Here is a 27513-nt window from a genome sequence, read left to right as displayed (position 1 = left end):
TTAAATATTACTCCAGCTCTTCAACATAATGTTGAAATATTGAAACAATGGGTTAATATGCCGCTCTCATTAACGGGAAGGGTGGCAACATTTAAAATGTTTATTTTACCCAGAATTCTCTATCTCATTAGAATGCTCCCAGTAATGATAAAAGACATAGATATTTGTAATTTTTTGAAAGAACTCCGGCACTGTTTGTGGAAAGGGAAAAAGCCGAGGATTAGATTAGAAAAATTATATCTTCCAATCTCTAAAGGGGGATTGGCCCTCCCTAACTTAAAAAACTACAATAATGCAGCTTTAATAAGATATCCATTAGACTGGTTAATACATGCGGATAATTTTTTGAATCGTGAAATAGAGGATGCAGTTTGTGCGCCATTATCTTTGCCATTTATTTTACATGCTTCAGACAGGGAACTTGGCTTCAGAATCCGAACATACCCTCTTTATAAAGACATCATAAGGGCTTGAAGGATGGCAATGAGATCGGTAGGCCACGAGCATACGATTACTAAATATTTGCCCCTCCTAGGAAATTCTAGATTCATTCCATGATTAAGTTATGAGGTATTTCATCGTTAGAGGCTTAAAAATATTATATATATATAAATCAACTGATTAATCCTTTATTGATACGTCCATATAATTTCAGGGAGTTTCAGTTGAAATATGAAGTGCCACTATCAGACAAGTTTTACTTTTTTCAGGCAAAACACTATCTGTTGCAAATGTTAGGCAAAGAGCCAAGAATTGTTCATAAACATCCGATCCTAGATTGTCCAAGAGTTAAAAAGGGTCTTTTATCTATTCTATATGGTATATTACAAACCCCAGAGACAGAGAGAGTTATTATAGAGTATACTAATAGGTGGGGCAATTATAACCTTAGTACTAGTGTGATTATTCCCAAGAGTTTTGAAATTATCAAGAATATTACAAAGTCAGCTAATTTTAGAGAATCTCACTTCTGACTAATACACTTTGATTATATTACCCTAAGAAGGGCACAAAAATTGAATAAATTAATTGACAACAAATGCGTAAAATGTGGGGAGGTAGATCCATCTATAATACACATGGTGTTTTCATGTCCCAAGGTTAGACAGATGTGGGGTAAAATCAAGTATTTCCTTTTTATGGTTACAAAGAAGATTCATGTATTGGGAGAAAATTCTATCTTCTTAAATAAGGAGGTTAACTGGGGGGCAAACACTAAATTTATACAATGGGTTATAATCTTAACGAGATCCTTACTCTACGTAAACTGGGTCAATAACAAGATCCCCTCCATAGGAGCAGTTAAAAATAAGTTACTCAGACAGGCGTTCCTGGAGGCCTATGATACTAAATTTTACAACAAAGCAAATGTCTTGAGTTACAAGAAAACATGGCTTGAATTTATTAAGTATATGGGGGAAGATGCTGTGTTAAATATATCACAAATAATCCCACTGTCCATGGGAAGTGGGGAAGCACTGGGTTAATTTGCCCCCTCCCTTTTTTTCTTTTTTCTTTTTTTTTCTCTCTTGTTTGGAGGGGTGGGGATGGGTGGAGAGGGGACAGGTTCCATCTTTATCTGAAATTATAATACAATAGTACGAAGTTAGTTAGCGTTTTTGACAGAACATTGTTGAATTATAGTGGAAAGAGAGCGAAGTGAAAGAAGGAGGAATAGGGGGGTATTATAAATTGGTGATGGTTATTTATCTTACAGATGTAATGATGTCCCAGATGATTTTTTTCTTGATATGTGTGCGAAGTTTTGCTCACTTTCTTATTTTTTCTGTACATTTTATATAATATTTCTAATAAAGATTTAAAAAAAAAAAAAAAAAAAAACGTTGTTTTTTATTTTTTTGTAATTTAGTATTTTTTTTTTTGTAATTAGATACTTTTGTAATTTTTATAGTAGTGATAGGATTTTTTTAATGTATATTTTAGTTTTCTTTAATTGGTAGTTAGCTTAATTTTAGTTTAATAGTTATATTAGTTTAATTGTTAGTTTTTTTAATTTACAGGTAAGTTTTTATTTAATTTAAGATAGGGAAATTGTAATTTTAATATAAAGTTAGGGGGGCATTAGGTTTAGGGGTTACTAGTTTAAATTAGTTTATTGCGATGTGGGGGGCTTTCGGTTTAGGGGTTAATAGGTTTATTATAGTGGTGGCGGTGGCGGGGAGCGATGGAATAGGGGTTAATAACTTTAGTATAGTGGGGGCGATGTGGGCGGACGGCAGATTAGGGGTTAATAATATTTTAATAGTGTTTGCGATGCGGGTGGGCCTCGGTTTAGGGGTTAATAGGTAGTTTATGGGTGTTAGTGTACTTTGTAACACTTTAATTATAAGTTTTATGTAACAGTTTTGTTGCATAAAACTCGGTACGGATCTTGTCGTTATAGGGTGTAACGCAAGCTTTTTAGCCTCACCACAAATCTCGTAATGGCAGCGCTATGGAAGTACCATGAAAAAAACGTAATTTTTTCGAGTGCAGGACTGACGTTGCGTTACAGGCTAAAAGGCTTGCGGTACGCTGAAATTACCATTTTTTCAGAGTTAAAAGACACAACTAGTAATCTACCGGACTCTTTTAATTTTAAATAAGCAACAGATTTTAACTTTAGTGTGCCTTTAAAGCAAAATGGTGAGGCATTGTTGAGCAAATTTGCAATCATTATACTTTGGAATGTATTTATAGATTTTGCTAGCAACCATAATAAATTATCTTAAAGGGACATTGGACACCAGATTTTTCCTGCATAAATGTTTTGTAGATGATCCATTTATATAGTCCATCTGGGAGTGTTTTTGTAACAATGTATAGTTTTGCTTATTTTTTTAATAACTCTGGGGTCTATTTATGTAGGTGCGGACAGACATGATCGGCTATAGCGAATCATGTCCGCCGCACATCGATAAATGCCGACTGCATACGCTGTTAGCATTTATCATTGCACCAGCAGTTCTGGTGAACTGCTGGTACAATACCGCCCCCTGCAGATTTGCAGCCAATCGGCCGCTAGCAGGGTGTGTCAATCAACTAGATCATATTCGATCAGGCTGATTGCTGTCCGCCATCTCAGAGGTGGCTGACGAGTTAAGGAGCAGCGGTCACTTCTGAAGCGGAGGGGGTCAGAAGCAGCTTCCGCTGCTTCATAAATAGACCCCATTGTGTTGATTTTCTGAACCAAGATCCAAAGTGTCAGATGTATACTGATGTCTACAGACTCCTGCTGTCTTTTCATATGCAGGGAATGGGGGGGGGGGGGGGTCTGCTCCCAGCACCTTTCACTGGGTGTCCCAGCCTAATCTTATCAACATTGCTTGAAGGAACATTAAATGGACATGAAACCCACATTTTTTTGCTTTGATGTTTTAAAAAGAGCATGCAATTTTAAACAACTTTCCAATTTACTTCTATTCTCTAATTTGCTTCATTCTCTTGATATCTTTTAGTGAAAATCATATCTAGATAGGCTCAGTAGCTGCTGATTGGTGGCTGCACATAGATTCTACATGTGACTGGCTCACCCATGTGCATTGCTATTTCTTAAACAAAGAATAATTGAAGAATTAAGCTAATTAAATAATAGAAGTAAATTGGAATGTTGTTTAAAAATGTATTCTCTATCTGAAAAACATTTTGGGGTTTAATGTCCCTTTAATTGAGAGCTTCTAAGTAAATGTTTTATACAGGATTTTTAGACCAGTATCTGTGCGTATTATTCTTTATAGTTGTGTCTATTTCTTGTAGTTATATTAAAATTGGTGTATACTACCCCTTTAACTACTTATGACACATTCCACAAACAGTACTGCTTCTGGACCCATGTGCCTGTGGCCCCCTGACAGTTGTAAATAAAAAAATGTATCATCCATTGATATTTTAAATTTGGCAGAAATAAAATAAAAGTACATTTCAAGTATCCACAGTAAAGAAACAACATGTATTACCTTCTTTCTAAATTTATCAGGTTTTAAAAAGTTCTCTATCACACAGAGATTTGAAAATGGCTTTGATTAGTTAAAGGGACATTAAACCCATTTTTTTTTCTTTCATGATTCAGATAGAGAATACCATTTTAAACAACTTTCTAATTTACTTCTTTTAACTAATTTGCTTCATTCTCTTGATATTCTTTCCTGAAAAGCATATCTAGATATGCTCAGTAGCTTCTGATAGGTGGCTGGACATAGATGCCTCATGTGATTGGCTCACCAATGTACATTGATATTTATTTAACAAACAATATCTAAAGATTGCAGAAAATTAGGTAATAGAAGTAAATTGGAATGTTGTTTAAAATGGTATTCTCTATCTGAATCATCAAATAATTTTTTGGGGTTTAATGGCCCTTTTACTGTGACAATTACTAACATAAATATCTGAAATGTATTCAATTTGTTTTGAAATAAATAAGTGCTAGCCTGAGATTGAAATAATGTTTTAGTGTATTTAGCTGCTATTTGTACTGATTTTGATTTTTTTTTTTTTAAATCAACTGTAAAGAAAATGAAAAAGAAAAAATAATTATTGCAAATTTCCTCATTTACAAAATTCCAGAACACTGTTTATGGTGATTAACTTACCAAAACAAAATAAATCAAATAAGAATGTGATGTAAAAAGTATGAGGAAAAGTGCAATACACTTAAATATGAAAGTGTAGAATAGTCCCCTCTGATTTTAGACCTGCAAGCTTTAAATATACAGTACTTTGCATATCTAATTCAACTGAAAAAAGACTATAATATGCAAAAAGGTTCCTGGCTCTTTTTAATTTATATTCATGTCTTACTTGAAGATTATTTTAACATATATTGACTTACTGTTCAATTTTGTTAAGAATGAGATGATCAAGGAAATTTTGAGTTTCACATATTTTTCCTAGAAAATATTTGCATTTATTTGTATATTTTTTTTTTTTAGCATGGATTCTTAAATTTAGTTCAAAGATACGTTATTAAATAGAAATGCACCGTACAATAATATCATAGAAACATTGCAACAAAATATATCTTGAACAAAAATGTACTGATAGGTAAAGGTCATCAGAAACATACATTTCACTTACTGAAATAGTCAAAAACATTTAAACTTGTATGTCAGCAGTACACTTTTTCATAACAGCGAATATAAAGTAAAAACAAGAAACCGGCCATTCATTGGCCCTAATAAGGGGACAAGTAGAATGTGAGCCAACATGGCACACGCACTAATTTTCCAGACAACTTAATCTATAAAGGTTAAACTAAAATACACATCTCCCTCAGAAAGAGGGTAAGAAGAGAGAAAGAGAAAGAGAAGAAGAAAAAAGGGAATTAGGACACTGGGAAAAGGAAGAAGAAGAGAGAAAAAAAAAGGGGGGGGGGAAGGAGGTGAAGTGGGAAAGGGAGGGGGGTTCACATAGACTCCCTCCTCAAGATTCGAATGTGAGACAGCATAGCAGGTAGGTCTTATTTATCGGAGCTCAAGCCAGTCAGACCACATCTCCCAGTAAGAGTCAAGAGTATTGTTTTCCCCAGCGACATATCTTTCCATGGTTGCGAAGTGATTTATCACATCACAAACCTTGTTTAAATTTGGGGGTTCAGTCCACTTCCATGCCCGGGCTATGCACAGTTTAGTCGCCGCCAGAGCATAGATTAAGAACTTCTTGGCGCTCAGGGAGAAAGATCTCGGGAGAACGTGGAGCAAAGCCATCTTAGGTGTCAGGTGGACCTCTAGGTTCATGGAACTAAGTAATAATTCAACCTCTCTCCATAGAGGAGCAACCTTCGGGCATGGAGGTCAGAACCTTCAAGATCACACTTTCTCCAGCATTTTCTGGTGGAGGACGGGAACATCGCTGCTAGTCTTGTTGGGACTCTATACCATTTCAACACACCTTTCATATACGTCTCAAAGACTGTGACACAATGAAGCATCTTTTTAGTAAGAGTAATTGGATAAGCAATGTCGCCCTCCGAAATGGTAGTATTTAGTTCCCGACACCAGGCTCGTATTTGCCATGGTAAACCAGGCGTACAGTCATTAAGAAGCGTGGCATAGTGAAACGATATGGGATGGGATCTCAGTCCCCCTTGGCACCACCTAGATTCCCACTTTGTTTTTTCTCGGAGGGATGTCATGGGGAATCCCCTAGCCCTGACAATATTGAGTACTCTGTAGCTCTCAAATCTAAACCATAGCAGGTTTTCCCCACCGGGTCCCGCTAGTTGTGAGGCAGTTATAAGGGTCCCTGAGCAGTACAGATCAGAAATCTTTGTGATGTCTTTACTCTTCCAAAAGTGAAAGTGAATCTCCGGTGAGCTCCACAGCAGACCCTTCAGGCTCTGAATAGGGGAAGGGTAGGGTGAAACACCCAACCTGTGACTTAGCTTGTACCAAATGCGTAAGGAATGACTGACAATGGGATTGTTGATCTGGGCAGAGAGATTCTCATGTTTAGGGACCCAGATGGCATCCCGTAGGTCCAGGTCTGTCGGCAGGGCTAATTGTTCCAAGTGGTACCAGCCTGGCCTATCTGTCTCCACTCCCCATGCAGAAATATGGGTGAGCCTCGTTGCTTCGTAATATAGATATATGTTTGGAAACGCAATACCGCCCTTGGGAAAGGGCCTCTGGAGAATTTTGTATGCTATTCGGGGAACTTTGTGTCCCCATACATATCAGAGGAAAATTCTGTGGATCTGTTGAAGAATCCGGTGAGGTACATTGAAAGGGAGGCATCGGAAAAGATATAAGGCCTTCGGGAGGAGCGACATCTTAAGCGTGGCGACACTTCCTAACCAGGAAATCTCCCGGTGGTCCCATGCCATTGTCAAAGATCTGATGTCGGCCGTCAGTTTGTCAAAGTTAAGTTTGATCATAGTGTCTACATTGTCGCTAAGCATTACACCCATATGGGTTAAGCATTCTGTAGACCACTGAAAGTCAAATTTATCTCGCAGTACAAGTAATCGCTCTGTGGAAATGTTCATGGCATATGCTTCAGTCTTAGCTACATTGGATTTGTACTAACTAAACGTGCCAAATTTTTCAATTAGGTCAAAGACCCTCGGGATCGAAGATTCCGGATTAGTCAACAATAGAGTCACGTCATCCGCGAAGAGGGCGATCCTTTCCTCGCGCGGCGAGTATGGAACTCCAGTAATTACGTCTGACAGTCGTATCGCTTGGGCAAAGGGTTCCATTACCAGGGAAAAGATTAGAGGAGAGAGGGGGCACCCCTGCGTGGTGCCATTGGAAATATTTATTACCGGCGAACAAAACCCTGGTCCTCTAATACACGCGTGGGGGGATGTATAGAGGGCCTGAATGGCTAAAATAATTTAGGGAGGGAAATTAAATACTCTGAGAACTTCCCATATGTATTCCCACCGGACCCTGTCGAAAGCTTTCTCAGCATCCAGGGAGAGGGCTACCAGTGGGGTACCATTCCTACGGGCATCTGAGAATATCGTAATTAAGCGTCTTGTGTTGTCTGGACCTTGGCGGCCTTTAGTAAAGCCGACCTGGTCCGACTGTATTAGGGTAGGTAGTAGGTTAACTAACCTGTCCGCAATGAGTTTCGAGTAGCGTTTCGTATCGACATTGATTAACGAAATCGGACGGTAGCTACTGCATAGTGTCACGTCCTTGTTCGGTTTGGGAATAGCTACAATGGACGCCTCAAGATTCTCTCTCAGTATTTGGCCGTCTGATTTAATTTCGTTAAAAAGTGGTCCTAGCACGCGGATCAATAACTTCGAAAGTCTCTTATAAAAAAAGCCGGGGAAACCATCCGGTCCAGGGGCCTTATTATTATATATAAGTATAGTGAGATTTCTCTATTATTAAACGGTTCCAAGAGAGACTCTCCATCTTCCTCCGAGAGCGTCGGGAGATGGAGGCCTCCAAGGAAATCGCCGATCTCCGTGACCAAGGCCGATCGAGGGTGCTCACTTTTGGCTATGTTGTATAGCTTGTCATAAAATTTAGCAAAGGCTGATCCAATGGCAGCCAGGGCACATACTCTCCTGCCGTCTTGAACAATATAAGGTATTCTTGCTGCAGCCGTTCGCTTCCTCAATTTACCAGCCAAAAGCTAATCCGCCCTGTTGCTTTTGTGGTAAAGAAGTTGTTTGAAAACTGAGAGAGCCTTTTGGACTCTCTGTAGTTCCAGCTCCTTAATCAGGCTTCTCAGTCTCTGTACCTTCATAGAGAGTGCCTGAGAGGGATTTTGTCTATTTAAAGTTTCCACCACGCGGAGGTCACAATGGATCTTCCCCAAGGGAGCCCCCCTCAAGCGGCATAGCTCTGCCACCTTAGTAATACAGACGCCCCGTAAATAAGCTTTCAAGGCCGCAAATTGAATCTGGTGAGATGTTTGTCCCTCTCGATTGTCTTGTAGGAACTTAATGATCTCTTCCTCGAGCCCCAGTAGGAAAGAAGTGTCTTTCCACCAGAACCGGGGGAACCTCCACGGAGGCCTATCTGTAGAAGCCCGCGAGCCATGCACCTGGAATGTGACTGCATCATGGTCTGACCAGGTACAATAATGTATATGCGACCTGTCGATAGAGTTCAGTGTCCATGAATTAACAAAAAAAATAATCAAGTCTAGAATAAGACCTATGAGAGGCTGAGAAATAAGTGAAATCTTTCGCGTCAGAGTGGTGTGCCGCCATACATCACAAAGAGAATGTTGGGCGATCAAGTGTTGGAACTTTGGGACCATCGAAGTGGTGTAAGAGTCTATCCATTTATGAGAAGGGATTTTCTTGTCTAGGAGAGGGTCCCAAACTAGATTAAAATCGCCCCCTGACCAGGGTGCCCTGTTTCAATCTATCAACTAGGAGAAGAGTCCTTTTTAAGAAGGAACCTGTCTTTGGTTAGAACTGTATACATTAACAAGAGTGAACAATTGTTCATTAAGTTTCCCGATCAAGATGAGGAAGTGGCCCTCCTCATCTCTTTCAGCATGAACTAAATGAAACGCAATCCTTTTATTAATCAGAATAGAGACACCTCTCGCTTTGTCTTTGTAGGTAGAATGGAATATTTCGGAATAGTCCGAGAACTTAAAGTGAATGTCAATTTTACACTTACTGACGACTGCAATCCATTTCTTGACACTAGCTTAATGTAGTCGCTATTTTTTTTGTAATATTATATCCTTCATTATTAAAATATATTTATTTTAAAATCTCTACCTTTTCCCTGCCGACTCCTCCCCAAACCAACTTCCTGTTCTCCTTGTAAAGCGCGTTCACGATCGTGGAACTGCGCAGGCGTCAAACCCCGCAATATTGTAAATAACAAATAGTATTCAATGAATGAATTACTACATTCATTGAGTACTATTATATCGTCGAGAGCAGCAGCATCTCCGCTATAGTGTTTACGGAGCAACCAAAGATTATAACCCCTTACGTGCATTTCTGCTTGCTCCTGTGTTTTCTGCTTGCTCCTGGCTGTGAAATTAAATTGGAAGCCCTTTAGCCACATGGAGAACACAAGACAAGTGATAAATTAAAGACAAAAATAACCACCATTTCTATCCTGTAATGCAAAACAATCTTACATTGGTACTTGTCTGCCGCAGATGAATCATGCTTGTCAACTTTGATAGCCAATTGGTCATTTTATTTAGAAGGTGTGTTCCCACTGACCAATTAGATTGCATAGATTGTTGAATTGCGCGTCCCGTGAACGCGCATTGCATCTGAAGGTGGCTAAAAATGTATAACGCATGCGCTGAAGAGGCCCATGACGTTTCTGAAAAGGGGTTGAACGCCACGGGGTTAAAAAGCGGATTAGCAAGATTAGCTGTCAATCATTGCACTAAGGAGGGACAGTATGGCGGGCGGAGGAAGCGCAGCCCGAAAACTGAGATAAAAAGGTAAAATTTAAGATTTAATAATAAAAATGGGAAGATTGATGAATTAAAGTCCCCCTTAATTGAATTGCTTCACAATATTGTGTTAAGCACTAGAGGTGACTTTACATTCACTTTAAGTGTAGGCATGTGTGTGGTCGACCAATGAGTCTCCTGTAGGTAGACTACATCCGGATTACGTGATTTAAGAAAGTTTCGTAACAGACTGCGCTTGTTGGGGGAATTCAGCCCCTTCACATTCAAAGTGAGGAAGGTTAACGCCATAGAGCACAGGGAAAGAAGGAGGAAGAAAAAGAAAAAAAAAAAAAAAAAAAAAAAGGGAAAAGAGAGAATGGGGTAAAGGATAGAGAAAAGGGAGGAAAGGCAAAAAAAAGGTGAAAGACTGGGGAACAGAGGGAGATGTGTTGTCCGAGAACTAGACCCCTTCACAGCGTGAGGGGTTAGCAACTGAGGTTCTCTCCAAATATAAAACCAAGTCTGGGCACTATCATATAATGGAAGGGAACAAGGTAAGAATTAGAATCTGTGTTCAAGTGTTTACAATGTAAACTACAATTCAGGGGTTGGGGCAGAAACCTGGTGGAATGGGTTTCTTAAGTTTTTAAGTAAACAGTCGTGATAGCCAGCAGCTACGGGGTACTTAACATAAATCTTTTTTAAAACTTCCTCAAAAACATTACTAATAGGTAGAAAATTATTAGCATGTAGGAATAAGGGGGGAGATGTAAATATAAACAGGTGAGCTTGGTCCCACAGTTTTGGTGGACAAGACCTGGAAAGCTTGTCGTAATGGGTTTGATGGCCTAATGGGGCTGGTTGAATCTAAGCTAAAGAATGCAGATAAAAATGAGTGGCCTCATAAATATATTACATGGCCAGGGCTGAAATATACTGTGACACCCCTCCTGCTAATCTCACAGTGTGTATCATTGATTGTAGTATAAGTCAGGGTGGACTAAGAGCTATAGGTCCCTGATAATCAGTCGTCAATTAGTGCACAATAAAGCAAACAGAAACAGTATATGGTTATCAAACACACTTGAGGGTTTAAACATATACAAACAAATACATTACAACCCAATATATAATACAATCCCAGGAAGGAAAAAAAAAAAAAAAATTGGGGGGGGGGGGGGGGGGGTTGGAAAGTTCTCCAGTGATCTCCCTCTGCTCTGCCCCATCGCTTAACTTATATGAAACCACAATCGGTCTCGCCTCGTCTACCGGGAAAAACGCTCCTGAGCTAATCCAGGGCCCTTCCTAGCCTTGGTGCAGAGCAGAACCTGAGGGTATCCCATCGGAACTGTATGAACAGATTCTAGTTACTATTACATGGTCACACAAACATTGAATCTAGAAAAATTTAAGAGTTAAGCATTGGTGTATCCTACGTGAGCAGCACCTGGTGAAGGAACATTAACATATGATCTAAGTATCAATAGTGAGGGGGGGGGAGGGGGAAGAGAAAAAAAAAACAAAAAAACAACCTCCCACTGGAGATTTTATATGAGTGCATGTCAACTTTAAATTAGAACCTTAGCATTTAAATCGGGATATAAGGCACACCCCATCTCATATAACAATACTTATGTATCCCTCATTACTTTCTTTTCCCTCATTTCTTCCCTTTCCTCCATTCCTCCCCACAACCCAATGGACTTTGTTTCATGGAGAGTCAGTAGGGTCATAGGGTTGGTATGAGACTAGACAGGTTCTCAAAGTATAAGACCACAGGGATTTATTAAGTCCAGAGACTTATATGAGTGCATGTCAACTTTAAATTAGAACCTTAGCATTTAAATTGGGATATAAGGCACACCCCATCTCATATAACAATACTTATGTATCCCTCATTACTTTCCTTTCCCTCATTTCTTCCCTTTCCTCCATTCCTCCCCACAACCCAATGGACCTTGTTTCGTGGAGAGTCAGGAGGGTCATAGGGTTGGTATGAGACTAGACAGGTTCTCAAAGTATAAGACCAGAGGGATTTATTAAGTCCAGAGACAACCAGTCTGTAGTGTTGCGAACCAACCTGTCATAAAGGGAAAACATGGAACCAAACAATAGCATTAAACACAATCCCCCCTTTTCAAACTAAAATACTTATCGTCCTGGGTAAATCAGCCACTCGGAATCTGGAGCGGGAGAATCAGACCGGAGTAAACCAGCCGTAGAGGATGAAGCAATGTCCGAAGGCAAACTGGAAGTAGAAGACAGTGTCTTATGGTTGGGTGGTCTCTGTGGTAAGAGCTGCCACTCAGAAGCAGGCCTAATAAGAGTAGACTGTGTTTTCAGTGGAGCAGCTACTGGAGTTGCAGAAGGTTTCTCCCCTGGAGGTGAAGGACGACCCCTGGGCCCGGGTGTATGGAGTAGATCCCATTCTTTAAGATATTGTCGGGCTCTATCTGGGGTATTAACTGCAAAAAGGTGGCTGTCTTTGTCGATGAGAAGCTTCGTTGGGTATCCCCATCTGTATTTAATTCCCTGCTGTCGGAGAATTTTAGTGACTTCCCTGAATGTGGCTCTCTTCTGGATGGTAAACTGTGAGAGGTCTGGAAAGACTTGAATGCCCTGAAACTTTTCTGGTAAAGCAGGATTGGAAAACATCGCCTTGGCAATCTGTTCTTTATATGTGAAAAAGTGGAAACGGGCAATCACATCTCTGGGCTTTTCAGATGGAACATTTCGTCCTCTAGGCAGCCGGTGGACCCTGTCAAGTAAATTTTCATTAGGCAGCTGTGGTGTCTTGAGGAGGCCACAGAATTCGGCCAGGAAAGTCTCCAATTCGGGAACAGGGATTTCCTCAGGGATCCCCCGAAATCTGAGATTGTCACGGCGGGAACGGTCTTCGATGTCTGCCATCTTTGCTTCTACCGTGTCAAGCATATCCACCACTACATGAGAATGGTTGGAAAGATGAACCTGTTCTACCGCCAGATCTTCCTGTTTTTGCTCCAAGGCTTCAACCCTCTCGCTGATTGTGCCGATATCTTTTCTTAGGTCAGCTATAGAACTTTTAAAAGTTTTAGTGAGAGAGTCTTGTAAGTTAGTGATTTTTTGAGTAATTGTGTTAACAATTGCAGATGCCATGGTGGATGGAAGTTCTCCAGTTGTCTGGGAGCACTGGTCAAATAAATCACTTTCGATAGATGGAGGGATATTAGAGGACTCTGTGCTCAACTGTCTGTCTAACTGAGATTTAGGTTTAAAATGGTCAGACATGGATTTTTTATATTCAGCTTGGTTTACAGTCTTTCGTCTAGAGCCCAGTGGCATGATAAGGAGGTGATTGCAGCCTAATCCTGCTCAGGCTGTATGAAGTAGGTACAACTACGAGTGAACAGAGTCCCAGGGAAGGAGTAGTTGTCAAATATGGAAGTTTAGAACATAGTAGAAATGAAGAGGGATAGGGCCCCCTTAACTATTTCCCCCTGCCGCCAGACTGCCTGCAGGTTTACATAATTATGTCCATAGGGGCCCTTTAGCCCTGCATAGGAAATGTGTAGACTTTCTAGAAGGAGTATATACTTGTGGTAGAGAGTACACTCACTTGGCAGGCAGGTGAAGAAAACTATTTGCTGCCAGTAATATTCTCTCAGGATACAGTTAAATAGCACCACCAACCAGAAAGAATAGCATATATTTTATATATTGATATGTTCATATGAGCAGCAGGAATTAAGGCTGTGTGCAGTATACGTTAAATACCAATCCAAGTTTTGTCACATAGCTCCTTGCATCATGGCTTAAAAAAAAGAAAAACGGTAAATACTAATCCTATTATTGCATATGGGGCATTATCTTCAGCTTACGTGTTTTTGAGTAAGCACACACACAGAGAAAGCGCATGTAAAGCAAAAGTACAAACTGCTTTATAAAAGTCCATGTGGGCCAGTGTCTGTACCCTATGGCTCAGGAGAGGGTAATATACTATGTAGTTAGCTGGACTCAGTAATCACAGGTTATGTATCCCTTATACCAAAGGCTAGTAACTTTCTACTTACACGCTGCCACGTGGGATGCTGCTGGTATCACTGTGTCTGCCAAGCTTCCCAAAATGAGATTCCAGCCAGTATTTTCCCCTCTCCTAGGGTTATTGTTGATCCGATGGGCTGGCTAGAGGACTTGTTGGTACCGGGTGTACTTTTTACTTATTGAAGCCCAGTATCGAGTGTCGGTGTAGGACGCAGCTGCAGCCTTTCCTGGGAATCGGTCCGGTTCTCCCAGGTGGCCTAAATTTGCGTACCAAAGTACATAAAAAGTCAGGCAAGGGGCAACTCCAGGTAGTCTCGCAAGTTGCCCTAGGTGGTTTTATGAGCAATTTCGCTAGGTATAGCCGGTTGAAAAGGTCAAAATACTCCTTTTTGTAAGCAGAGCTCTGTCTCTGCACGTCTTGCCAGTTATGCTGCAGGCTCCACCCCCGGATTCTTAAATTTAGTGCTTAAATTAAATAAAATATGCAAAGTGACAATTGAAATAATCTGTCATTTAAATTATAATATATAAAAAAAATGACGCTGATTTGATGTATTATTGATAAAATAAAAATATATTTATCAGATTTTTAAAGGTTACAACAATTTTCTAAATATAAAATATGCATTGTTAGATTTTATTAATACAGGGAGTGCAGAATTATTAGGCAAATGAGTATTTTGACCACATCATCCTCTTTATGCATGTTGTCTTACTCCAAGCTGTATAGGCTCGAAAGCCTACTACCAATTAAGCATATTAGGTGATGTGCATCTCTGTAATGAGAAGGGGTGTGGTCTAATGACATCAACACCCTATATCAGGTGTGCATAATTATTAGGCAACTTCCTTTCCTTTGGCAAAATGGGTCAAAAGAAGGACTTGACAGGCTCAGAAAAGTCAAAAATAGTGAGATATCTTGCAGAGGGATGCAGCACTCTTAAAATTGCAAAGCTTCTGAAGCGTGATCATCCAACAATCAAGCGTTTCATTCAAAATAGTCAACAGGGTCGCAAGAAGCGTGTGGAAAAACCAAGGCGCAAAATAACTGCCCATGAACTGAGAAAAGTCAAGCGTGCAGCTGCCAAGATGCCACTTGCCACCAGTTTGGCCATATTTCAGAGCTGCAACATCACTGGAGTGCCCAAAAGCACAAGGTGTGCAATACTCAGAGACATGGCCAAGGTAAGAAAGGCTGAAAGACGACCACCACTGAACAAGACACACAAGCTGAAACGTCAAGACTGGGCCAAGAAATATCTCAAGACTGATTTTTCTAAGGTTTTATGGACTGATGAAATGAGAGTGAGTCTTGATGGGCCAGATGGATGGGCCCGTGGCTGGATTGGTAAAGGGCAGAGAGCTCCAGTCCAACTCAGACGCCAGCAAGGTGGAGGTGGAGTACTGGTTTGGGCTGGTATCATCAAAGATGAGCTTGTGGGGCCTTTTTGGGTTGAGGATGGAGTCAAGCTCAACTCCCAGTCCTACTGACAGTTTCTGGAAGACACCTTCTTCAAGCAGTGGTACAGGAAGAAGTCTGCATCCTTCAAGAAAAACATGATTTTCATGCAGGACAATGCTCCATCACACGCGTCCAAGTACTCCACAGCGTGGCTGGCAAGAAAGGGTATAAAAGAAGAAAATCTAATGACATGGCCTCCTTGTTCACCTGATCTGAACCCCATTGAGAACCTGTGGTCCATCATCAAATGTGAGATTTACAAGGAGGGAAAACAGTACACCTCTCTGAACAGTGTCTGGGAGGCTGTGGTTGCTGCTGCACGCAATGTTGATGGTGAACAGATCAAAACACTGACAGAATCCATGGATGGCAGGCTTTTGAGTGTCCTTGCAAAGAAAGGTGGCTATATTGGTCACTGATTTGTTTTTGTTTTGTTTTTGAATGTCAGAAATGTATATTTGTGAATGTTGAGATGTTATATTGGTTTCACTGGTAAAAATAAATAATTGAAATGGGTATATATTTGTTTTTTGTTAAGTTGCCTAATAATTATGCACAGTAATAGTCACCTGCACACACAGATATCCCCCTAAAATAGCTATAACTAAAAACAAACTAAAAACTACTTCCAAAACTATTCAGCTTTGATATTAATGAGTTTTTTGGGTTCATTGAGAACATGGTTGTTGTTCAATAATAAAATTAATCCTCAAAAATACAACTTGCCTAATAATTCTGCATTCCCTGTATAAGCCTGTTACGATTGTGATGTAGGAGTTTACTGATCCATAATGTGTCATACTGCCTCATATTACAGTTCTTTGATTGTTTAATGCTCAGATGATTTTCTGTTTTTAGAAGTGTTTTAACAATCAGGGGTCGATTTATGAATTAGTGGATGCTGCATCCGACCCACTCCGCTTCAGGTCCGTCTGAAGCAGAATTTAAGAAGCAGCAGTCGTAAGACCGCTGCTCCTTAACTTGTCCGCCACCTCCGAGGCGGCAGACAGCAATCAGCCCGATAAGATACGATCTGGTTGATTGACACCCCCTGCTCTGGTTGATTGACACCCCCCGCTGCTTGTGCAATGATAAATGTATGCTGTCAGGATTTATCGATGTGCAGCAGACATGATTCGCTACAGTGGATCATGTCCGCCCGCACATTGATAATTCGGCCCCTCAGACTGAAGTTATTATTTAATTAATAATTAATTTTGGTATATTCCTACCTCTTGGTGACAGATGATACTATTGGGAAACAGAAGTGCTTACAGTGCATACTTTGGGTCAGTACTGTCTTTCCTTTTTTGTTTTGTAAATTTGCAATAAATGCATAGCACCATCAGTGTAGTGCTTTTGCTTTTTCTCTTTGTTTCTGCACTTAAAATTGATGGGGGGGGGGGGGGGGTATCTGCATTTATTAGACAAAGAATTGAATAAAGCTCAATGTTATATAAAGGGTAAGAAATAAATAACTTCAGTTTAATTGTTAAAACACTTCTAAACAGAAAATCCACTGAGCATTAAACAATCAAAGAACTGTAATATGAGAGAGTATGACACACTATGGATCAGTAAAATCTTACATCATAATTGTAACAAGCTTATATTAATAAAATCTAACGCATTGTGACACTGTGACAGTAAAAACACTAAAATGTTACAGAAAATGTAGCTAAGTTTACACAGACTAGATTCAATACAGTGCATATTTTCTAATTATAAAATTGCTGTAACCTTTAAAATCAGATAAATATATTTTTATTTTGAAGAAAATAAAACCTCCAATGTCGGATTTAAATCAAAACTAATTTAATGTAAGGAGAGGGTGCTCAGTTAAAAATACAAGAGGGTTATAATGACCAATAAAAGGCTTTCTCTAAATTTTTATAATTGCGCTCCTTAATATTTTACATTATTACTAGGTGTTCTCGTCCTATTACTAAGATATATATACAACAACATTTAAAATTATGGGGAGGAGAAAAGTGAGTTTAAAATCCTCTGCTAAGCAAACAATATAGTGAAAATAACTCATTGTGTAGTTCATTAACAAATGTAGACAAGCCAGAAGGCTTGCTTTTCCCACAGAAAACCTCTGAATACATTGTTTCCAAAGCAGCAAAGGATTCTGGGTAAGATATTCAAATAAGGTTCACAATGACTCACTTTTTTACTTCAAGCCTGCTGTTAGGCAGACTTCCCTTTACGCCATAGCATTGCTGTATACACAGCTTTTAAGCTTAGCTAGGGTTAGTACAGTGAGTGCATATAAAACACAGGAATGGACTACACTCTCAGACCGGACAGGGTGCACATCCCAATTCACTTGAGATGTGTACCCTGTCTAATCTGAGAGGATGGTCTATTCCTGTGTTTTATATATATATATATATATATATATATATCGAAAACCATAGCCATGCAGTTTGTGACATTTCCGTACGGAGCTTGTGGGCCCGTGTTTCTGGCGAGTCTTCAGTCTCGCCAAAAACACAAGTTATGAAGCAGCGGTCTAAAGACTGCTGCTCCATAACCCTGACCGCCTGCTCTGAACAGGCGCACAGGAATCGCCAGAAATCAACCCGATCGAGTACGATCGGGTTAATTGACAGCTCCCTGCTGGCAGCTCATCGGCCGCGAGTATGCAGGGGGCGGCGTTGCACCAGCAGCTCTTCTGAGCTGCTGGTGCAATGTTAAATGCAGAGAGCGTAATAATAAATATGCCCCTTAGAGTAACATGAGTTGGTTTAGTGGGACTAAGTTGGCAGGCATAACTCCCACTAAACGCATTGATCTGATCCACAGCTTCTTAAGAGAGAGTAAGCCAAAATACTGGTTATGTTCCTAAGCCCTGTCTGTGTAAAGTAGCAGGTGAAGAGCCAGTGAAAAAGTATACAGTCTGACTCCCATAACCGCAACACCAGCGTCAGAGTGGGAAACCGGAGAACTCAGGTACGTCTGACGAAACTGCTGGGGCGATAGGAGTTGAAGATTCGAATAAGTGCGCGCACCATCTGATTGGTGAACTGGATTCCCAAGGTAAAACAAACTGGAGATTAAATAACCGCTGACGAGCGGCATCTTCAGCATTACTCTGTGATCTATTATTCGACCAGGGGCAGCACAGGCACCAGTGAAACCATTTGAGCTGCCTGCATGAAAAAATAAGGTATCATGTCCCTAAGTTTTTAAAAGGTGAAACGTTGAACTGAACATTAACGGTACTATATAGACATAACTTTGACACATCAACAAAGCGTTTAATTGGAACCTTATAGGAGATATTGAATGGGCAAACAAATTCATTGAACTAACCCGTGCAGGTTGTTGTAACAAATTATAACAAACTGAACTGTATATTACTGAATAATTAACTGCTGTTGCAACGTTGTATCAAGTTTATATATGTTTATATATATTTATAACAAGTGTATTATATATTGAATTTTAATATTGATGAGTTTTTATTTGTGAGTTTATATTTGATGAGATTAGTTCTTTTTTTATTGCAAATAATTGTTTAGGATAGGACACCGGTGTCTTGTAGTTGATTGAATGAATTTGAGCAAACAATATTTTATGTAAATTTTTTACAATAGAAAATAAAATTGTATTAATCCATTTACTGTAAGCAATTAATTATTATTACTTGAATGACATCTCTATATGGATGGAACGATAAATGTTTGGCAGACTAGGAAATTGAATTAATAAGCCCAAAACGGATAGCCTCTTTGGGGCGCTCCCCACAATCTTTGTTTTTTGGAGTAAATGGAAGGGGACATCCTAAAACATTTAATGTGAAAATGGCTTAATGTAGCTTAATGAGTAAAAAAGTGGCCAAATGTTAATCAATTGCTGCATAATTTTGCACAACCCAAGATTTCCACTATCCAAGCCTATCCTAGAAGTTTCATGGATTTTGGAATTCCACAAGGCAAATGAGTGACATTAAGCTTGTTTTTTGGGGAGCTTAATGTGGCTTAACGTACAAAATTGAACTTAGATGTTAACCAATTTCCACCAAACTTACCACAATACATTAATCTATGGATTCAAACATATTCTGAAAATTTCAGAACATTTGATAAAACAAACCAAAAGTTATTCCCATTTAACTATTTTTTTACAATCCTAAAACATTTAATGTGAGCAGCTTAATGTAAAAATAGCTTAATGTACCAAAATTCACCTAAACATCGATCAATTGCCTTGAAACTTGGCACAAACTCAGTTTGTCACTTTCCAAACCTATCCTAGAAGTTTCATGGTATTTGGTTTCCCACAAGGCAAATGAGTGACATTAAGCTTGTTTTTTGGGGAGCTTAATGTGGCTTAACGTACAAAATTGAACTTAGATCTTAACCAATTTCCCCCAAACTTCTCACAATATATTAATCTATCTATTCAAACATATTCTGAAAATTTCAGGAAATTTGATAAAACATACCAAAAGTTATTCGCATTTAACAATTTTTTTACAATCCTAAAACATTTAATGTGAGCAGCTTAATGTAAAAAGAGCTTAATGTACCAAAATTCTCCAAAACTTCAACCAATTGCCTTGAAACTTGGCACAAACTCAGTTTTTCACTTTCCGAACCTATCCTAGAAGTTTCATGGATTTTGGTGTCCCACAAGGCAAATGAGTGACATTAAGCTTGTTTTTTGGGGAGCTTAATGTGGCTTAATGAGTAAAAAAGTGGCCAAATGTTAATCAATTGCTGCTTAATTTTGCACAACCCAAGATTTTCACTATCCAAGCCTATCCTAGAAGTTTCATGGATTTTGGAATTCCACAAGGGAAATGAGTGACATTAAGCTTGTTTTTTGGGGTGCTTAATGTGACTTAACGTACAAAATTAAACTTAGATCTTAACCAATTTCCCCCAAACTTCTCACAATACATTAATCTATCTATTCAAACATATTCTGAAAATGTCAGAACATTTGATAAAACATACCAAAAGTTATTCGAATTTAACAATTTTTTTACAATCCTAAAACATTTAATGTGAGCAGCTTAATGTAAAAAGAGCTTAATGTACCAAAATTCACCTAAACATTGATCAAATGCCTTGAAACTTGGCACAAACTCAGTTTGTCACTTTCCAAACCTATCCTAGAAGTTTCATGGTATTTAGTTTCCCACAAGGCAAATGAGTGACATTAAACTCGTTTTTTTGGGGAGCTTAATGTGGCTTAACGTACAAAATTGAACTTAGATCTTAACCAATTTCCCCCAAACTTCTCACAATATATTAATCTATCTATTCAAAGATATTCTGAAAATTTCAGGAAATTTGATAAAACATACCAAAAGTTATTCGCATTTAACAATTTTTTTACAATCCTAAAACATTTAATGTGAGCAGCTTAATGTAAAAAGAGCTTAATGTACCAAAATTCACCAAAACTTCAACCAATTGCCTTGAAACTTGGCACAAACTCAGTTTTTCACTTTCCGAACCTATCCTAGAAGTTTCAAGGATTTTGGTGTCCCACAAGGCAAATGAGTGACATTAAGCTTGTTTTTTGGGGAGCTTAATGTGGCTTAATGAGTAAAAAAGTGGCCAAATGTTAATCAATTGCTGCATAATTTTGCACAACCCAAGATTTTCACTATCCAAGCCTATCCTAGAAGTTTCATGGATTTTGGAATTCCACAAGGGAAATGAGTAACATTAAGCTTGTTTTTTGGGGTGCTTAATGTGGCTTAACGTACAGAATTGAACTTAGATGTTAACCAATTTCCACCAAACTTACCACAATACATTAATCTATCGATTCAAACATATTCTGAAAATGTCAGAAAATTTGATAAAACATACCAAAAGTTATTCACATTTAACTATTTTTTTACAATCCTAAAACATTTAATGTGAGCAGCTTAATGTAAAAATAGCTTAATGTACCAAAATTCACCTAAACATTGATCAATTGCCTTGAAACTTGGCACAAACTCAGTTTGTCACTTTCCAAACCTATCCTAGAAGTTTCATGGTATTTGGTTTCCCACAAGGCAAATGAGTGACATTAAGCTTGTTTTTTGGGGAGCTTAATATGGCTACAAAATTTAACTTAGATCTTAACCAATTTCCCACAAACTTCTCACAATATATTAATCTATCTATTCAAACATATTCTGAAAATTTCAGGAAATTTGATAAAACATACCAAAAGTTATTCGCATTTAACAATTTTTTTACAATCCTAAAACATTTAATGTGAGCAGCTTAATGTAAAAAAAAAAATGTACCAAAATTTACCAAAACTTCAATCAATTGCCTTGAAACTTAACACAAACTCAGTTTTTCACTTTCCAAACCTATCCTAGAAGTTTCATGGATTTTGGTGTCCCACAAGGCAAATGAGTGACATTAAGCTTGTTTTTTAGGGAGCTTAATGTGGCTTAATGAGTAAAAAAGTGGCCAAATGTTAATCAATTGCTGCATAATTTTGCACAACCCAAGATTTCCACTATCCAAGCCTATCCTAGAAGTTTCATGGATTTTGGTTTTCCACAAGGCGAATGAGTGACATTAAGCTTGTTTTTTGGGAGCTTAATGTGGCTTAACGTACAAAATTAAACTTATATCTTAACCAATTTCCCCCAAACTTCTCACAATACATTAATCTATCTATTCAAACATATTCTGAAAATTTCAGAACATTTGATAAAACATACCAAAAGTTATTCGAATTTAACAATTTTTTTACAATCCTAAAACATTAAATGTGAGCAGCTTAATGTAAAAAGAGCTTAATGTACCAAAATTCACCTAAACATCAATAAATTGCCTTGAAACTTGGTACAAACTCAGTTTGTCACTTTCCAAACCTATCCTAGAAGTTTCATAGATTTTGGTGTCCCACAAGGCAAATGAGTGACATTAAGCTTGTTTTTTGGGGAGCTTAATGTGGCTTAATGAGTAAAAAAGTGGCCAAATGTTAATCAATTGCTGCATAATTTTGCACAACCCAAGATTTTCACTATCCAAGCCTATCCTAGAAGTTTCATGGATTTTGGAATTCCACAAGGGAAATGAGTGACATTAAGCTTGTTTTTTGGGGTGCTTAATGTGGCTTAACGTACAAAATTGAACTTAGATGTTAACCAATTTCCACCAAACTTACCACAATACATTAATCTATCGATTCAAACATATTCTGAAAATGTCAGAACATTTGATAAAACATACCAAAAGTTATTCACATTTAACTATTTTTTTACAATCCTAAAACATTTAATGTGAGCAGCTTAATGTAAAAATAGCTTAATGTACCAAAATTCACCTAAACATCGATCAATTGCCTTGAAACTTGGCACAAACTCAGTTTGTCACTTTCCAAACCTATCCTAGAAGTTTCATGGTATTTGGTTTCCCACAAGGCAAATGAGTGACATTAAGCTTGTTTTTTGGGGAGCTTAATATGGCTTAACGTACAAAATTGAACTTAGATCTTAACCAATTTCCCACAAACTTCTCACAATATATTAATCTATCTATTCAAACATATTCTGAAAATTTCAGGAAATTTGATAAAACATACCAAAAGTTATTCGCATTTAACAATTTTTTTACAATCCTAAAACATTTAATGTGAGCAGCTTAATGTAAAAAGAGCTTAATGTACCAAAATTCACCAAAACTTCAATCAATTGCCTTGAAACTTGGCACAAACTCAGTTTTTCACTTTCCAAACCTATCCTAGAAGTTTCATGGATTTTGGTGTCCCACAAGGCGAATGAGTGACATTAAGCTTGTTTTTTGGGAGCTTAATGTGGCTTAACGTACAAAATTAAACTTATATCTTAACCAATTTCCCCCAAACTTCTCACAATACATTAATCTATCTATTCAAACATATTCTGAAAATTTCAGAACATTTGATAAAACATACCAAAAGTTATTCGAATTTAACAATTTTTTTACAATCCTAAAACATTTAATGTGAGCAGCTTAATGTAAAAAGAGCTTAATGTACCAAAATTCACCTAAACATCAATAAATTGCCTTGAAACTTGGCACAAACTCAGTTTGTCACTTTCCAAACCTATCCTAGAAGTTTCATGGAATTTGGTTTCCCACAAGGCAAATGAGTGACATTAAGCTTGCTTTTTGGGGAGCTTAATGTGGCTTAACGTACAAAATTGAACTTAGATCTTAACCAATTTCCCCCAAACTTCTCACAATACATTAATCTATCTATTCAAACATATTCTGAAAATTTCAGGAAATTTGATAAAACATACAAAACGTTATTCACATTTAACAATTTTTTTACAATCCTAAAACATTTAATGTGAGCAGCTTAATGTAAAAAGAGCTTAAAGTACCAAAATTCACCAAAACTTCAATTAATTGCCTTGAAACTTGGCACAAAATCAGTTTTTCACTTTTCAAACGTATCCTAGAAGTTTCATGGATTTTGTTGTCCCACAAGGCAAATGAGTGACATTAAGCTTGTTTTTTGGGGAGCTTAATGTGGCTTAATGAGTAAGAAAGTGGCCAAATATTAATCAATTGCTGCATAATTTTGCACAACCCAAGATTTCCACTATCCAAGCTTATCCTAGAAGTTTCATGGCATTTGGTGTCACACAAGGCAAATGAGTGACATTAAGCTTGTTTTTTGGGGAGCTTAGAGTGGCCTAACATACAAAATTGAACTCAGATCTTAACCAATTTCCCCCAAACTTCCCACAATACATTAATCTATCTATTCAAACATATTCTGAAAATTTCAGGAAATTTGATAAAACATACCAAAGGTTATTTACATTTAATAATTTTTTTACAATCCTAAAACATTTAATGTGAGCAGTTTAATGTAAAAACAGCTTAATGTACCAAAATTCACCAAAACTTCAATCAATTGCCTTGAAACTTGGCACAAACTCAGTTTGTCATTTTCCAAACCTATCCTAGAAGTTTCATGGATTTTGGTTTCCCACAAGGCAAATGAGTGACATTAAGCTTGTTTTTTGGGGAGCTTAATGTGGCTTAACGTACAAAATTGAACTTAGATGTTAACCAATTTCCCTCAAACTTCCCATAATACATTAATCTATCTGTTTAAACATATTGTGAAAATGTAAGGACATTTGATAAAACATAACAAAAGTTATTCACATTTAAATATGTTTTTAACAATCCTAAAACATTTCGGGGCCCATTTATTAAGCTCCGTATGGAGCTTGAGGGCCCATGTTTCTGTCGAGCCTTTAGGCTTGCCAGAAACACCAGTTATGAAGCAGCGGTCTAAAGACCCCTGCTCCATAACCTGTCCGCCTGCTCTGAGGAAGCAGACAGACATCGCCGCATTTCAACCCAATCGAATACGATCAGGTTGATTGACAGCCCCCTGGTGCAATGCTGAATGTGGAGATCGTATTGCTCTCCGCATTCAGCGATGTCTGTCGGACATGATCCGCTGATCGGATCATGTCAGACAGACACATAATAAATAGGCCCCTTCATGTGAATGGCTTAACGCAAAAAAGAGCTTAATGTACCAAAATTTGCCTAAACATCAATCAATTGCCTTGAAACTTGGCACAAACTCAGTTTTTCACTTTCAAAACCTATCCAAGAAGTTTCATGGATTTTGTTTTCCCACAAGGCAAATAAGTGATATTAAGCTTGTTTTTTTGGGGCGCTTAATGTGGCTTAACGTACAAAATTGAACTTAGATGTTAACCAATTTCCCCCAAACTGCTCACAATACATTGATCTATCTATTCAAATATATTCTGAAAAATTTAGGACATTTGATAAAATATACCAAAAGTTATTTACATTAAACCATTTTTTTACAATCCTAAAACATTTAGGGGCCAATTTATCAAAGCTTCAACTGATAATAAGATGGAATCCACTAGAATCTCACGTCATATCTGATGCGAATGGAATCTGCCGTAATTATCAAAGTGTCAAGATCGTCAAATGTTGAAATGTGTGACATAATATACCCTCCCTCAATCTCAATCTGACGCAGATCGATGCTTGCATCATCCCAGATGTTTCGAATACACATTCGACTCTATATGACTATATGACTCTTTTTCCAATTTACCAAACATTTAACAGGTACACTTGCGTCTATTCCAGCGCAGCATACCGATCGTTCAAACCGCTACCCTTGAGGCCGCGGATGACATAGAAATCAATTGGAGTCTGAAAACACAGGAAGGTTATGTTCGATGCTGCAAGACGATAAAGCATATTAGATAATAAAAGTAAATTATAAACTTTATTAAAATTCTATACTCTTTCTAAATCAAACAATATTATTGCTCCAAATTTGGTGCAAAGTAATGCTTCAATTTTGATGCACTAGTAGATATAGGGATAAAAATGAAATACATTACTACTTATGGATTATGTTACAAATCAAATTTAAATATACATTGTATAGTATCACTAACGAATAAAATTGCTCGATACTTGTGTCATTGATCACCCATCAGAACTTGTAAGTGCTATCTGTTACATTGTGTATTATACTTTGAAAGTATCTATATGTGTAATTAGTATTAAAGATAAACATTGATGCTGACATTAGGACACACAATGTAATATTTTAGACAATGATTTTAAAAATTTGAATGATGTTTGATTCAATATAATCTTAAACTGATAGCTCAAAGGGATAGCCCACATAACATTAAACTGTCATGATTCAGATACAGCAGAAATTAAAATCACCTCTTTACTGTCATGCTATTTTTAGTGTATTTCTTCCTTCTCTTGAATTTCATTTTCATTAAGAAATGTCATCTTATATGCCAGACGATTTTATAACACCTGTGTAGGGGTGGTTTTTAAAACTAGATTGCAATCCAGAGGGGTTACACAGGTACAGAGAGAAAACTGGCCCAGCTCTTAAAATATCCATTGATTGTAAATAAATACATATGATACCCTGATGACATGTTATATTCACAATTATTCCTGCTCAGAATAATAATACATTTACACTATATACATATATTGGTATAAATAAACACAGAGACATGAAAGGCAACATTGTTTAGAACAAAAAAAGGAATTTAGGGACATGTAAATATGTTTGCAAAAGATTTCTGACATAACACACACACTCACACACACACACATATATATATATATATATATATATATATATATATATATATATATATATATATATATATATATATATATATGCAAATTATGACACTTAGGGAAGTCTCCCTATGTGTGATGCAGGAATCCAGACATGGACCCGTTGCTCAGTGTGCCTAGAGGGATATGTCTGCACCTCACTGACGAGGCCCACAATAGGCCGAAACGTACGTCTGGGGTTTTGCTGTATCTCTCGTTCAGAGAGGGATTGCCTGGTATTTCGGTGCTGGGCTGTACTGTGAAGTCAGGATCAGACTGATATGCTTCAGGAAAGTTCTTCTCTGTGAAAGGCACATGTTGGGCAAAAAGAGGCTGCTTCTTGGGTGGTAACTAGCCATAGAACAAGCTATTATGCTATTGTTCGTTCTCAGGTTGAGCGCTTCTCTCAGGAAAAAACCTGAATAACTGCAACATCGATGACTGTTAGTTAACAACAGTCCGATGCTCATCGCACCATACTTGACGCACGTGTTTTTGACGTGTTTTTTTATAAATAAGAGCATTGTATGTGGATCCGCGGCAGCAATGTCTGGCGAGCATATTGATGCCTGCAAACACACCGAGATTGACGCTTTGATAAATAAGCCCCCATATGTTTTACGATTGTAAAAAAACTGTTAAATGTAAATAACTTTTGGTATGTTTTATCAAATGTCCTGAAAATTTTAGAATATGTTTGAATAGATAGATTAATTAATGTATTGTGGGACGTTTGGGGGAAATTGGTTAACATCTAAGTTAAATTTTGTACGTTAAGCCACATTAAGCTCCCCAAAAAGCAAGCTTAATGTCACTCATTTGCCTTGTGGGACACCAAAATCCATGAAACTTCTAGGATAGGTTTGGAAAGTGAAAAACTGAGTTTGTGCCAAGTTTCAAGGCAATTGATTGAAGTTTTGGTGAATTTTGGTACATTAAGCTCTTTTTACATTAAGCTGCTCACATTAAATGTTTTAGGATTGTAAAAAAATTGTTAAATGCGAATAACTTTTGGTATGTTTTATCAAATTTCCTGAAATTTTCAGAATATGT

Source organism: Bombina bombina, chromosome 4 (genome assembly GCF_027579735.1).
Source record: "Bombina bombina isolate aBomBom1 chromosome 4, aBomBom1.pri, whole genome shotgun sequence".
Classification (NCBI taxonomy): Eukaryota; Metazoa; Chordata; class Amphibia; order Anura; family Bombinatoridae; genus Bombina; species Bombina bombina.
This window is presented reverse-complemented; position numbering follows the sequence as displayed.